General features: G+C 41.3%; 1 protein-coding gene across 4 annotated transcripts in view; it reads right to left on the bottom strand.

Annotated features, from left to right (window-relative positions):
- The window catches only part of esrrga (estrogen-related receptor gamma a), an 87,520-nt gene extending 71,342 nt beyond the window's left edge, over positions 1–16,178 (bottom strand). For 2 of the 4 annotated variants that reach the window (XM_049718001.2, XM_049718000.2), the window contains exon 1: positions 15,966–16,178. The gene's annotated coding sequence lies outside the window, so the exon portion shown is untranslated. Of the gene's footprint in view, positions 1–14,477; positions 14,575–15,965 lie in introns of those variants that run through there. The other 2 variants (XM_049718002.2, XM_049718003.2) reach the window with 1 other exon arrangement.
- Positions 16,179–16,568: the final 390 nt, after the last annotated feature.

Below are 16,568 nucleotides of genomic sequence, written 5' to 3'. Positions count from 1 at the left end.
ACACACAGAAGGGAAGGGTCATCCTGGCAGGGTTACGCCGCACAAAGTCAGCTCGCCGTAATGTGGCTGCTGTCGCCTGCATCACACCCTCATGATCCAATTAGGAGCCCGCATTCCTCCAATCAGCTGCCGTGGCAACCGGCGGGCAGACGAGCAGGCAGCGGCAGGCGGGCAACGCCAATCTCATAAGTGCTTTTAAGGGATTAGAAGGTGGAGGAGGAGGAGAGGGAGGGGCGCACCTCGCTCCCTCCATCCTTGGCGCCTCAAATTATTGTCGGACTTCCAAATACGAGTGGGAGGAGAATGGAACAGGACGGCGTGGGTGTTTGGAAATTAGCCACAGATTGAAATGGAAAGAAGAGACGATGGGACGGCTTGGTCAATTAAGAGAAAATATATTTGCCAACTCTTTACCTCTGCAACTTGATGAGACAACCAGATGAGGTACCAAAGAGTGACAACTTTTTTAAAGGAGCTGCTCAATGACAGAAAAACAACTTTCAACTATCACAATTACAAGTTTGCATTGACTTGTGAGTGGCCTGACAATTGACTTCCATAAAAAACAGACTAGATTAAAATAAAACCGAACATGGTATTTTCCATTTCAGCAAAATTTGACAAACATTTTTATCTTGCCAGTTTTTTAAGACAATTATTTTCTTGAACTGGTTTTGCAGTGTGATGACATGAAAAGCAACCTTAAAAGATTTTTTTCCATTGTTAGATTTGTTTCAATATTAGCCTCCTAATTGTTTAATTTATATGTTAACTCAGAGTAGCCCTGAATTTTTAGCTCTAATCTGGAAACTTTAAATAATTAAAAAGCTCTTTTTACTAAATTCAAATAAAGGAGATGCCTGTGTTTGCATTTGAAGTCTTCATTTTGTCTTTTTGAGTTTTTTAATATGAACGTGATTTTTTCCCCAAATTAGTCTCATAAATTGCTTAGTTCTTATTAATACACCGAATAAAAAAATAGCTTTAATCTAAAAAATCAAAATAAAAAAATTAAAATCTTTTGCATTTTGAAGTCTTACTACTCGGTGCGCTCAACAACAACTTTTATTCACTCACTTGTGTGTGCGTGTAGTAGAGCAGCTGGACATGTTTGTGTGTCCTGTGTGTGTGTGGTTAGCAACACTCTCCGAAGCATTTCGCTTGAGGCATCGGGACCTCAATTAAAGACACGCAGCACCTCTAAAGTATGAATATTTCACTATATCTAAGTCCTTTTACCTTGGAATGACCTGATTGTCCCACCATGTGAGTGTGTGCGTGTGTCACTTCATTACCATAGAGGTGTGTGGAAGTGCATTCAATCTAGTGCTCGGGTAAAGACATGGACACTAATACAGGCACAGAGGACTTAGTCCAATGACACAGAATATTCAGAACATTAACGCCCTTGTTGGCCTTAGAAAGGCATCTTGAGGTCTCAGCGATATAGTTTGTCGTACGTTCTCAATGAGGCGAGACAAGTCGGAAAACAAATCACAATGTAATGCAATGGGAACTACATAAGTTATCTTACTTTCTTGAAAGTGACAAGTTAAGTTTGTTATATGTTTTAACTACATTGCAAAAGTGGAAAAAACAAAACAACAAAATGCATTTCAATTTGAGAGGTTTTCTTATGACCCGCATAACAAACCAATCCTAAAAAAATGAATCAAGTAATGAAATGTTGATTAACTGTGATGACGATCAAGTAAGAAAATGATTTTTTCAATTTAATATTTTTTTTGCAGAAAACATTTTGTCCTGATCAGAGATATTCGTCATCACCCACCACAGTAAATCAACATTACTCCTTCCACCACATATGCTGCCTGCCTTTAAATTATCCTAAAGTAGATTAACTTACTATAGAATCCTACTAAACACTTGTGAGGACAAAGTCATCATTGACTGGGGGCAAATTGAAAAGAATGACTCACAAGCTTCTGTTTAAGTAATTTGGCTATTGATCCACTAGCTTTTCCCCATAGAATTGACCATTACTTATGGATTACCAATACTTGGGCCACTTAGACCCTGTAGAGGTGTTTTGGTAAAAAGAGCATTGTTGCTACTCATGATTCCAGTCAGATTTAATAAATCTGTTCCAAATTAGTACGTATGTGTGTGAGCGAGATTGTAAAAACAATAATGTGAGTGAATGGAAGTTATTTTAATTGACTTATTAGTCTCCCCCCCAAAAAATGAATGGGTAAAAGAACAGTGTCCAATTCAGTAGTTTCCATACAGACACATCAACACACACAGGCAGCGGTGGGAAGGGAAGGGAAACCCGAGCAGGACCAGAGTGGGATAACAGAAGTCCAGGAATAGTTGCAATCAATGAATGGATATGGACAGAAGGGAGGGGGGAGATGAGTGGTCTCCTGGGTGGAGCGGTGATAGTCTTGCTGGGGCTATGCGAGACCCAATCCTTTCCAAAACCAGGGAAGGAGAGGAGATACGAAAACAGGAAAGAGAAGAAAAGTGAACAGACACCTAAAAGAAGCATGATGTCCACTATATGAAGCCAAAGATGGAAGCACAAGCTCGATGCCAACGGGGTGGAGAAGTGATTTTACTTTTGAAGGGACACACCAAACTCGAGAGTAGCTCTAAAAACAACTATTGATGAGAAGACCCAGTCAATGGCCATCAGTGGAAAACAGAGCCCACCATTAGCCAACCAGTCAATCGCTCAAGCGTTGAGGGTAATTCTAGCACACAAAACACATCAGCGGCAAGAGGACACCCTGCTTAACAATCTACAATCCTACCATGTGACATTAGTGGGCTCTTGCTAACTTTTTGGTATAAACTCTCTGTCACGATAGGAAAAGTGTGTGTGCATGTTTGTGTGTATCTGCTTGTACGCATGAGAGGTGGGAAAAATTGTGCATTAGCCAGCCAGCTAATCAATGGAGGAAAACCACTGAGCCTGGGACCATGCTTATGTTACATCCATCACTATTTATAGGCAATCGTGTGTGTGTCTGTGTGTGTACACACATGTGTGTACATGTGCACACACAGTTGAATTCAACAGCCTAGCATGAACAAATCAGACTCAATATGACGTATGTGAACCATGATGGCAAAGTAGGTAAAACATTTGAAACCAAATCCAATGTGTTTATACAGTACAAGAACCTTGTGGATCCATTTTCTACACCACGTTTGTGCTTCGTAATTGTGAAGAGAATCTCCTCTGACTTCCGGCTGTGGTAAGCAGTCAACTCACAAGTTTTTAGTTTGACTTTGAAAAGTCAAACTAAAATGGTCACTTTTGGGGAAGTGAACAGGAATCGGTCGGGTGGACCACTACACTATCAGTAACTTCATGACGACACCAGTACAGCACTGAATCCTTAACATGGCAAGAAGACAACTTCTTTCAACAGCCTCCACCGCGCCCGCCTTCGCCCTCTTATCTATCTTTCCTAGTGGGAGGGAGACAGATTAACGTCACCGCTGGTTTACTTATCATACTGGTGCCAGCGCAACCCTGCGAGGGATCGAGCAGGAGCGCAGTGCATCACCACTTAGTCTTGTCAGAGCATGGATGGCGGCCACTTGTTTAGTAGTCTTTACTGCTGCTGTGATTGACAGCAAATAAAAAAGAAGCTTTGTCCTCTTTAAACCAGAAGGCCTGGAGTGAGAAACTGTTGCCTCACCGAACAAACGTAAAACACGTTTTACAGCGTACTGAGCATTTAATCATACCTTTACATTTTCACTAATGTTGCTCTGCAACCGTGCGTGTCTGTAAATGTGCGCACGGCTGTCTTTGTTACGTTAGCCAGGGCCGCCCCCACTAGCATCGTACCCAATCGCAACATGAGCACACAAACACCGAGAGCTTAATGAAGCAGAACTCAGCCTAGTGCCCATTAGCCTGGTAATTAATAATTTCTCCCTGCCTCTTAACACACTTATCTCACAATGGGGCAGGGCGGGGGGGAGGGGGGGGGGGGGTTGTTTGTGTGTGTGGTTTAGGTGCTGTTTTGTGCCTGACAGTACACGTGCATTTCAACAGATAAAAATGTGTGGGTAATGTTTTTCTTCATTACTTACCTCTTTTTATGACTGTAGTTAAAAGTTGGAAAAGTATTGTTTCAAATCGACTGAGCTTCATTCTATGCCGAAAGTTGAAACATTCAGAAGCATGCCGGCAAAAGCATGTCTCCTTTCCTCAAGCTCCTCACAGAGCGTCTCCCTTTGTGCACTTGTGTCAAGAAACAGAAAAAACGAGACAGACGGCCAAGTTCAAGACTTCCACTTATGTTCCATTAAACTATTGACAGGAATCGGTTCTGTGGACTCATCTTCCACTTTGGTTTTCTTACTCCCCATCAGCTGTTTTCCTTTTCCCTGTGATCTCAACGACCAAGAAGGAAAAGACTAAAGGAATAAAAATGAGGAAATGTAGAAGTAAAAGGTCAGACGGCAATGCTCGTCTACTGAAAAAAAGAAGAATCACTTGTCTCTGTCATCCTGTGAGCTTTATTTCTCCCTTCTTTCTCTTCCAATTTCCTTCATCGTGTTAACTCTTCACATTCGCATCACCGACTCGAACATCAAAAGGATTCGAGTCGGATGGGGAGTGACAGTATTTGCCATTGGTATGCGGACGCACAGCTGTGATTCTAAAGGCTTCGACTAAGTGTTTGTCAAGAATTAAAGACAGTGTTTTCTGACAATCTCTGAACTCTTCCTTCATCTCCTTCTGCTTCCAAGCCCTCCCTCCACTTTTGAACTCCACTGTACTGTAGCATGTGAACCTGCACAACAAAGATTTTCAGGATGTCCAACGAAACTGTGCACCTACGTTGAATAATCCAAAAGAAGTGATTACGACGTCATTAACGCTTTGCTCTTCATTTCTACAAGCTCGATTGATTGTGATCATCACCATCGCTTCTCTATATTGCTCACAAGTGTGTATGAGGGTGTGTGAGTTGGAAAACACATTTGGGTTGCACTCAAGGCCTGGAAACAATGAGCAGCAATTTCTTTGAAGTCCAATGCAATGTTCTATCGGGTGGAACTGTTAATGGCTGATAACAGTGCTGCATCTCATCTCCCCCTTCTCTCCCTGTTTCTTCACCTCCTACTTCTCACTTTTCTTTCGACTACTCACTCTTCTCATCAAATCTCACAGGAGTAGGAATCCTGTTTGGATTCCTTGAATGGTAAGACAGCGAGCAAGCCTTGCGGTGCCAGCAAAAGCGACTGGAGTTGATTTTGGCGGAGAAGCTCGGTAATTCTGTTAAACCAACAAAGACGTTCCATTAGCCCCCCGCTGGCGTGCTGCAAAACAGACGCTGTGGCGCTCCCAAAACACAAGAGCACAACTAAACATGCCAGAAACACACAAACACAGCCACTTCAGAGACATGTCTGTACTGTGTGAACAGATGCACACACATTTAATACAGTTTGAGAACACTATCGAGACCTAACCATTGGGGTGACATAATTGATTGACCTTATTGTGGTATACAAGCCTGTATCATAAACATTATTGAATTTTTTTCATAATATCATGGTGAGGGCCAAAACGTAATGTAGTGATTAGTTTTATTACTTCGTTGCTCCCATTAATGGACTTACGTTTAATTCTCCAAGGCAACTATTTATAGTTAGAAAATCAAAAGTCAAGTTGTACATTTACTCCAAAATCAATTTATATTTCTTCCAAAGCCCGTCTCGACAAATTGAATAAAGCTCACACTGGTCGCGACATTTGGCATGGTGGCAGGGTTGGACATACTGAGAGTAAAGCAAGCAAGCTGGCAAACAGAAAAAACAAATGATAGAATGGCAGTCACACACACCAACAGTAGATTTGAGCTCTATGACGTAGCGCTATGGGACACACACAAGGACACAAGCGCACCAGTTGGGATATCCAGACCTGCCACTGTACAGGATTACCTCTGGCATGGGAGTACTGGTATCCCCTCATCAGCCCGCTAACACACACATACGCATTGCACACATCACATGCTAATGCTTCACTGGGCGAGCTGATAAGAATGTGTGTGAATGTGTGCTCGCGCAGAGAAGTCTCTGATGGCAAGGATTAGAGACTCTTGACTCTCTCAGTCGCTCAGAGAAGAACTAACCGGCGGCAACATGCTCGCTCTGCGCATGCAAAACACAAACAGGAAGTGCAGTGCAGCACACTGAAAATAGCGGGGGATAAATAAAACATAAATAAATAAATGTAAAAATATTTTTTCTATATTAAAATATAAAAATGTAATAAAATAAAAAGATATATATATATATAAAATATGAGTGACATTTTCTCTCAAATCTGAGTTCAACCAGTATACACAACTGATTTCGTTTCACTTTAAAGGTTCTAATGTCAACATGTTCCCTTCCCTTTTCTTTACAGTGCTGTGTTGGGCTTGCTTGTACAAATGAAAACAATATCAGTGCGCCTCTTGCAGCAGAGACGCAGAGAATGAGTCAGAGCAGGAGAGCAATGCAAGGATAGGAAAATAGAAATGGGAATAACATGTCAGAAAGGACAAGACAAATGTTAGAGAAAGGGAGAAGGAGCACTTAACCCCTGGTTAGTGGGGTCACGTCCCAGTGGTCATGGCGAAGAAGGTCCTACGCGCGCACACACTCACATAAACACACACACACTCATGCAAACGCACACACATTCTTGTACGTACGTACAAACAATAAAGCATATTAACACACAGTGCCTCTCCCGGACAACCAAAGCACGACAATTCTTGCCCTAAACCAGAAATCAGACAGTACCAAGACTGAACTGTGATGTAAATAAAAGAACATTAAATAGTAGAAAATGAAAAATTTGGCAAATTGGTTGTGAACTAGATTGCAGTCACAAACTCCTCTTGTTCATTTTATTGTGGTGAGCAAGTTGTGAGCGACATACAAACACAACTTAATTTGCGTGTGGCAACAGCGTGATTACTGAGGTCACCTATCATTTGGCTTCAATCATACAGTTCATGGTTCGGCCTTGAATATGTTTAGCATTATCAGCCACAACCATTTTGATGGCTCATGGGACACCCTACAACACCAAATAATAACTCAGGATGAGATATCAGAGACAATTCTGTATATTCTTTGACTTTGGCCCCTCAAATTTGGCCAAATCATCCCCAATTTACGAATCATATCTAGGCCCATGCTGAAGACATGACTGCAGGACATGTCCATAGACCGCAGTGAGAATTAGAGCAAGTGTATAATTTGTGTGCAAGCATGTTTAAATGCAAAGTGTGAAAACAATGAGACAGACAATTGGAGCAGGTGGACAGAAAAGACTGAAATAGAGAGCAAGTAAGTGCAACTTAAAGTGAGAAAAAAGGGACAGAGCGAGAGAGAAAAACCGAGAGAGAGAGAGAGAGAGAGAAAGAGCATCAATTATTTAGTGGAGGTAACATGAAGCTTCCTTGGATCAGGCAAACCGCTGTTTGGTCCCCAGAGAGCAGAGAGAATGAATCAGGTTGAATTTATTAGAGATTCTTTGAGTGCACGCATGTGTGTGTGTGTGAATACAACTCAGGCACCCACCTTGGTTTCTGCTATTACGACACACACACACACACACGGACACATCCTGAGAATCCCAAGCCTGTTTCTAGTTTCATTAATAAAACAGCAGCTCTTTATATGTGCTCTTCCCCTCTCTGTCTTGCCTTTCATCCTCTGTTTGTTCACACACACAGAGGGATTTCACTTCTGTGTGAGTGTGTGCGCACGTAACCTCCGACTGGGATTTGGGGATGGCCCGACTGTTTGTTCATCAGTCTTACAATAGTTGGCCCCGCTGTGGTACATATAAAATGTGATCTCTCTTTCATGACAAGTGAAGGGGGGCGTCACTCAATACAGGCTTTGTCATTAAATGTTCCCTATGGATATTAGTTCGTAATATCAACCAGCTTTGTACATTTTCCTATCGACAAGATTTTGTCATTTGATTTGCATCACCGTCTGGTTTTGTTCATAATATATATCTATTTATATATTATGTATGCATATATATTTATATTAAATATATATTTATATAAATAAATATAATATTTATATATTGTATTTATATTTATTTATATAAATATATATTTAATTCTTGAAACTAATTTGATGATTCTATGGTTTTCTATGGATTTTTTTTAATTCAAATTATCTGGTACCGCAGCCTCCTGCAACTCATTGTGTTCAACCTTTGAGATTCTATTAGCTTCACTCTTCCTTGAGTCTATTTTCACTGTGCGTTTTGACCATATGTAAAGCTAAAGCTGAATAAAATGTATCGACGCCTTATGTTCACCTGCGTGTCTGTATACATTTAGTGACTGTCTTATGAGTGTGAATACATCTGGCTGACTCAGTGCTTCTGTCTCCAGCACGGCAGTTGAATCTTATCTGCACCACCATGACGTCTATGTATGTGTGTGTGTGTGTGTGTGTGTGTGTGTGTGTGTGTGTGTGTGTGTGTGTGTGTGAGTGTACGCATCATATCAGGAATAGGAATCTTAACAACACTTTTTCACATTAGAGAGTAGGAAACGTCAGAATGCTATTGTAAGAGAGCCACTTCCTGTCCGATAAACAAAAAAAAATCTATCTCGCGCACGCATAGACAGACAGGAAGAAATCCTGACAAGCAGAATTTGCTCTGCATGTGTCTGTGTTTTATGCCATCACTCCCATCAGTCTCTGTTTCTCTTTCTTTCTCTAATAAGCAGAAGTTTGCCGCTGAGGGCAGATGGGGCAGCACAGATGAGAGAGGAGAAGACAAGCATTCAAACAATACAAAGCAAGAAATGCCGTGCGTAGACACATCAACTTTTAAGATTGTTAACAATGCTAATAAAGTTTCTTTCTCCACAAACCAATGGCATATACATATTATTCCATCCATTCTATACAGCTAATCCCAGCTGTGGAGAAAGACACCCCGAATTGGTCACCAGAGATTGACTATTAAATCAGTCAGGCCAATGAACACAAACAAACAAACGAACGAACGAACGAACGAACGAACGAACGAACGAACGAACGAACGAACGAACGAACGAACGAACGAACGAACGAATGAATGAATGAATAAATAAATAAATATGATACCGCCTCAAAGAAAATCTTTATATTTGCCCCATAATAAAACGCGGGTTAGACCGTATGTTTGTAATTTTGCAAAAGTGCGCAAGCTGGCGGATCTGTACGAGGGAGGTCTGCGCCACTGTGGGCAATCAAAGCAGCTTCTCCCATTCCCTTGAATTGTGGAAGACAAGTCACACACTGACAGTCTCAACCATGGGGATCCGAAACATCAGCATATATCACAATTGTTTCCCGCTGAAAATGCACTGTCTACAAAAACAGAGCCCTCAGTGGTAATCAGAATCATAACTGCATGCACAGCATTGTCTCCCTCTGGGTCCACAGAAGTCCCGCTGTGTCTTGAGGCTACACAAATTGCCTCAATGTAACACCCTCATCAAGATAGATTTAAGTCTCTGGAGTAAATAACACCAAAGTTTGTGTTCATCAGTGTTAAACTGAGGCACTCACTGCCATTAAAGAGAGCGACACAAAGTAGAGAAAAGATCTCATCACGCATTTTGATCATAACATGGCTAAAAAGCCATTTTACACTGAATAACTGAACGTTTCTTCACCATTCCATCAGAGAACTAAACATGTGGACAGACTCTGTCCATGGTGCTGATAGTGTGCGAACATGAAATGACGTGACAGAGTCCTTGAAGTTAAACAGAGAGAGGCATCTAAAACACAATATCCTTTATGAATGGAGGATATTCAGTTTTTCTTCAGTATGTAAGCAAATTATCTCATATTCAATTTAATGATTAATGGAAGGAACAATTACAATTAGGGTCCGACCTGCTTATCCTTCCTAATAGCAAATGCACTGTGCAGTCAAAACAAATGTCTGTGGGGTGGTTTAAATTCGCAAAAATATATTTTCCAGGTCGTTTTCTCTTTTAGCCTATGAGGATGGTAATAAATATGCATGAAGCACACAGCTCCATGCAGGTGACTACTTGACTCCATACATTCTTGTTTTTCTCAGGCACAAAGGAAGTGAAGGAGATATGAGCGCAATCTCGGGGGAATGAGCAGTTGTGTTTTCACACCATCACAAGCTGAAAACCGACACACTAACGATGTAGATTTTAAAATGCTCCAGTTGAAAGTGTATTTCAAGGGGCGCCATCATTATATAAATTACGTGACCATTTTTTACTAATTCATTTGGAATTTGGGGCGCAAATAAGCAAAACGCAGATTACCACAAGAGGGCAGTGAACTTCTCAACAAGCAACAATCTGACAGATACTGATCACTTCTCTAAGCTTGTATTGCCTCACGCCATTTCCAATTGAAATTAATTGTGATACGAAATATAAATGTAAGAGAATTGGACAGTGTGTATATTTAACCAAACTACACAACCTTGTGATACAAATGTCCATTCTTCCTTCAGGTTCAGCAAATGTTCAAGCCAATAATGACTTAAATGTCTAAAATGAGAGAATAGTTCAAAAGTAATGGATGACATGAGGGGAAGAGAAAAGAGAGCAGGAGGAGGTACAGAGGGGATTTGGGGAGACTGAAAGAGTGCGGAGAGAAGACGAGGCAGGTGACCAGGGTCAGACGGCGGGAGGAAGCTAAGGTTTTTATTTCCTGGCGAGGTGGGACCTCGCATTTACCCCTGAGGTCATTGGTCATTGGCAGGGTCGCTTGAGAGCAGGGAGGGGAGGGGGGGGTATGTTTCAATCGTGAAGAAGGGAGAATACCTTTGCAGCAAACAAGACAATGAGACAAGTAATGGGAAGAAGATGGGGAGAGAAAGAAGTGGGAGACCTAGTTTCACTCGGGAGGGGAAAGGTTGGAGGAGGTTGAAGGAGTGATAGTCCTCAAGGGAGGATATATGAAATACGCCAACATAACCCCATAAAGACTAAATTGAATCATTCTACTTTAACATGAACCACCCTTGATATTACGCGAAATATATTGAGGTACACATCAAATCATATTTCATTGGAGAGATGCTGACCCCTAATATACGTACATACACATTGAATATTGTTAAAGCGGCTAAAAAAAAATACTTTTTAGGAATAAAATTTGCTGCGGTTTTTTTTATGACCTACTACTAGTGTATGTAATTATAATTTGGAGGTGGTGAACAATCTTTTTCATCTCGCCAAGACAGTGTGCGTAATTCAAATTTAAGCTTCCAACTTTGTGGTAATAGTTTAAAAAGGGTCCTGAAAGGCAGAACAATTCATGAATGTCCAGAGGGAAATTCACATTTCTTCACAGTTCTGGTGTCATTAGTATCATGACTCAAAAAATGCATGGCTCTGGTTTCTAAGACCCACATTTCTATTTGTTCTTAAGACGGCCAGTCACACGTCCCAGTACGTTACTGGACATCTGTAAGACAGAAGATGATTCAGTCAGCTAAAAATATGAATGGCCTTTCAGCTTCGCCAGCCACATGGATTAACAACTCTTGCAGCTTTTCCACTGGGCTCAAACTCTGCGGCAGCATTGGCGCTGACCCACACTGGTGGAGAGACATCGCGTATCAAAGTGGTCAAGTGTGATCCATCGTTGTCTCTTTTGAAATTCTGCTAAAGACTAGGAAGATAAAAGTTTACTATTTGCAGTGGAATATGTGCATGCCCTTTCTTTTTCTTAGATGTTGCTCATCGTTATTGGTGTGACAATACGATAATGGATCACAACAAAGTATGAATCTAGTGAGTGATGAGAAATTCCATGTAAAGGCTTATCTATCTTTAGTAATTCCATGAAAAGAGCGCTGAGGGGAAAAACATGCTGTCCCCCTTGCTAATGAAGCTTTCAGCCCTGTGCCACATCCCTACAATGACAGCTGGCAGGGGAGGGGCAGGAACTACATGCCATGAAATAAGAGGGGGGAAAAATTGATTAGCAATTTTCATTTGCTGCAAGCTAAACAAAGGAGCTCTGCCGGCGGAAACTCTCTTGACGTTGTTGGGACAGGAAAGTGATCTTTTGAGACCTCAAGGCATCTATTGTTTAGTTAGAGAGGATGTTGGGGGTGGGGGGGTGTTGGAGAAGGGCAATGGGGATTGGAAATGGGAGGGCTGAGGTGAGAAACTTGTGGGGCAAGCAGGAGAGATGTTAAGGGCAAAAGGGAAAAGAGTGACGCGGTGGCAGGTGAGGTTAAAGACTGGAAGGAGTAAAAGAAACAGGCCTCACTGGCAAAATTAAAGCACGGGTGGTTCAACTTTTTTAAGTTTTCCATGATATGTGACATCATTCACTCTCATGCAAAAACTGAATATTCACATCCAAAAAAACACTAGTTTAGCAGATAGAGAAGAGATATTAAAAATATACTTTACTGCCAAAGTTTATGTTATAGCGATGTGTTGGAAAGTCACCTTAGCTTAAGCTAACAAAGAATACATAACATCATAAGTAGGCCAATTAGTAGTATCAGTTTCCCGGTGTGTGTGTGTGGGGGGAGGGGTAATCCTTTAAAGAACAGATATTTGAACACAAAACCTGGACCGATTCCTGTAGTAGACAGACAATTTAACAATACTCACAAACATGGACTGTATTTTTTTATCCTTTCAGAAAAATGACTACTGCAACTTACTGAGAGGTGGCCAAAGTAGGCACAGCAGAAGGAGCAGCACAATGTCTATTTAAGTGAAGCAAAAAACATGGCAAAATCTGTGACGTTGCTTGAGCTTTGAACTTGCCCTTTCTGTGTGTACAGTAACGAGGGAAAAAGACACCCTAATTCATGCAAAACAAACAGAAAACTAGCAGCTGTTAAGTGAGTGAGAGGAGGGGGGAAAATCAACTTTTAAGCAAAACACTAAAGAATTCTAAATTTAATTTTCTGCAAGATTAAACACAATAATGACTAGCTTTATAAAAACCCATAACTAATGGCTTCCAATGAGCTAATCTATAAGCATTGATCTGCTGGGTATCTCACAGACTTGCGGTGCAAAGTGGATAAATGAAAGAGAAAAAGGGGGAGGGATGGATGAGGAGAAAGGAGGATGGGAAAGAAATTACAAAACACACACAACTACATTGAGGGAACAACTTTTTTTTTCGAACAATCAAGTTATGCTTGTGTTTGCTCATATAGAGTAACAAATATGATAGACAGCAAAGCAAAAGTACAGTTTTATTAATGCCTTGTTTTGATACTGAAATCAGCAAAAACGTTTGGATTAAATGGGCCATATTTTCTCGCTTCTGGCTGATACTGTATCAGATCGATTATTGGTATCGGACTACTCTAGGCTGCAATATCAGGATCAAATCGAAAGTGAAAATGTAGGCTGTGGATCCTGTTCGCTAGTCAACTGCAGATACACGTACATTCCCAAACTCTAAAAGTAAAATGACTTATCCTCTTAAGGCATGTGCTAATCCTGTAGCAGCTGTTTTGTTTTATGCAAAGAAAGAAGAAAACTCCACAACATAGCTGAACAGAATGCAAGGGCGATTTGCAAACTAGCAATATTTTATCTGGTTTATCCTGCACTTGACAACTTTTTTGAGGCTCACTGATGAAGAGCCAAAAGTGGTGGCACATAAGGAGAAGGAAAGCAGGAGGGATGGAGTGAAATGAAACAATCCTCATTTGAGAATGGGCAGAATCTTAAAACCAGAGAGGGTTTCTTGCGTTAATCCCTAGGGATTAACTTTCTAAATACTCCTATTCAAGACAATTAATTCATGCATATATCACTCGCCGGCTCTTTTCATGTCATTTAAGATGATGGAGGGCGACTCTGTGGGGAGGTCGGATATGTATATGGGCATTAATGCACACGGCAATTTCACTATGGGATCACGCGGCTACGTAAACCGTGACGCAGCATATGCACACACACGCTGATGTATACATTGAGATCCTAAAGAGCAAATGAGGCTGCGAGTGTGACGACCGAAAGGGGGGGGGCCTCTAAAAAGTTGACTGACGTATTCTGACAGCTGAATACTAATCATGAGATCAACCTCTGGCTAAATCTACAGGATCTCACCGGGGCTTCTGGCTGGGAGAAGCATAAAAAGGATTAGTAGTAAATACAGCAGGCTTAAGGAGAACAGAGAGACAGCAGTGGACAGTCTCAACAACTTGAAACTAAAGGTTGAGAGTCGGAATCAACGGAGACGTGAATCACAATTAACAAATGAACCTTCCAAAGCTGATAACCATTCCGACGTTGCCAACTGCTTGGTCACTAAGTCAAAGCAGGACATTTTTAGAAGACCTCAGTCAGTCAGCTTGTGGGCAAAACAACAATAATAATGAAAACAAGGCCGCTTTAAAGCTGACATTACATTACACAGTCTATTGGCCGACAAAGCTCACAAACGAACCAGTGACACGCTTAAATTATTGAGTGTCTGACCTCAATTGGTTGGCTGGAGCAGGCTCAAGCGCACTCAGCTGACCTAGGCCACTACGATACAGCGCAGTCAAAACATGCTCACCCTGCAGACACGGGTTTATAAAGTCTAAAAATAAACCGTGGCATCGTAGAGTCACTATGTAAATTCATAAATAAGTGCAACTGATTGGACACCTGAATAAATATAGCCACAGACATGCTATCAATGCACACATGCTATAATTTGATCTGCAAACATATTTGCTGAGTCGGCGGCCGCGCTTGTCCCGCCACGAATGATCAAACAAACTGGACACGCAATTCCCACAAGGCCTCATATGACACGATGCAACCTGGGGATTTTTTAGATGGGGTGTGATGGCATCCGCATTCCCACTGGCCGAACATCAGAGTCCATGTGAAAGGAGAGAAAGTTTGGTTTGGCTGCCAAATGTCATGATGCCAGTCATTTGGCACTGCGTGTGGTAATCTTCCGCTGTAATGACAGTTAAAACTCTTTCAGAAATATGAGTAAGTCATTGGCTCCTACTATAGATGTTCATGAGTGTAACCCAACTAGTGCTACGGCATGCTGCGTGGATTATGTCGGATGATGTTACAAATAGTTCAGTGGGACAAGTTTTTTGGCAAACCTCATCCGGTTCAGACACGTCCCTTCAACCACAAGCCATGTTTTTTATGTTAGCTTTAGAAACACTTAAAAGTAAAGTGAGTTTGAACGTACTGTCAAAAGATCAATAAAAAGTACCAATATGCTTGCTAAAAACTGTTTTGTTTTGGGAGGTTTTCAAATATGTGTTCCAGTCATTCAGATGATGATAATCCGCAAAGTTTGAAAGAGTCAACTGGACTTTTGTTGTTTGAGGAATTTAATTGTTTTTCCCTCATTTTCTGAAAATGATAAACGATAACTTGGGCAATTAGGTTTAAAAGCTAATGATGTGCCTTGTGATTTCCAGCCACATTCAAAGTTGACTATTTCATTTACCAAAAATAGGATTCCTCAATTAACTAGGCTGGGCAAATCGGCGCCATCACAAAACTTTTATCATAGAGGCCTTTTTTAGGTCTTGTGATCTCATAGTGATTTCATAGATAAAGACAGCATGGACAAGGACAAATGTTCGTGTGACCATTTGGACAAACTGTACCACTCGTGGGATGTTGCACTTTAGATATTCCAGTATGTGAAAGTTTTCATCTTGAATGTTTTTTTTTTTTGCCACAATCCTTGCGATTGCTGCTTAACCTTTTGAAACATTTTCTACAGTCGATTGACATTTGAATTTTTGGAGCAATGGCTCTATGTTGTTTCTGCCCACTTTTGTTGTTTTTAAATGTGTCACAACCTTTAACGTCTCACACTGGCAGAGATGCAGCCAAACACAGTGTCACCAGTTTGGCAGGTCAGACCACGAGTAGGAAAACACACAAACGCAAATGAACACACACACACACACACGTCTTGTAGCGATGCATGTTACTCACTCCGTCCTCCGGCTCTCTTCAGAGTTGCGGTGCAGTTCTCAAGGACGCTGCTGTCTCACATCTCTCGTCACTCTGGCAGAATTTGTCCCTCCCACACTCTCATTTTCATTCTCAGCTACAGAACATTGCCGTCCTGCTCTCCGGTCCTGGATAGCAGCTGAGAAGCAGGGCTCATTCTGGAAAGCCATGGGGCAAGGCTTCGCTCTTTCCTCAAGTGCCTGGTAGTACAAGAAGGAGGAAGTGAGACACTGAGAGGGAGGGAGGAAAAAAAAAAGAGGCGCTGGACCAACTGACCACATGGACGTGTCACTCCAGGACAGCTATCCTCTGAAGAAATCGGGACAAAGTCTCTGCAAGGAAAGAACAAGCGGTTTTAGTATACAAAAATGTACATGTTATCGAAAATACATTACCAGTTAATCTTGGTTGGGAAAGAGGTTAAACATGAGTTACTTATTATCATGCATCACAAACCAGATTTGCTGTAAATTCAGAAAGTTCAGTCACACAATCATTTATTTAACCAGAAATTAGAAAATGAAACCATTTTTATCATTGAGGTTTTTCTTTAAAAACAAAAACCTGATGTTTGAACTGGGGTGT

Source organism: Syngnathus scovelli, chromosome 4 (assembly GCF_024217435.2).
Source record: "Syngnathus scovelli strain Florida chromosome 4, RoL_Ssco_1.2, whole genome shotgun sequence".
NCBI classification, from domain to species: domain Eukaryota; kingdom Metazoa; phylum Chordata; class Actinopteri; order Syngnathiformes; family Syngnathidae; genus Syngnathus; species Syngnathus scovelli.
The sequence above is the reverse complement of the archived record's forward strand: the minus strand, read 5'-3'. Positions and strand labels throughout refer to the sequence as shown.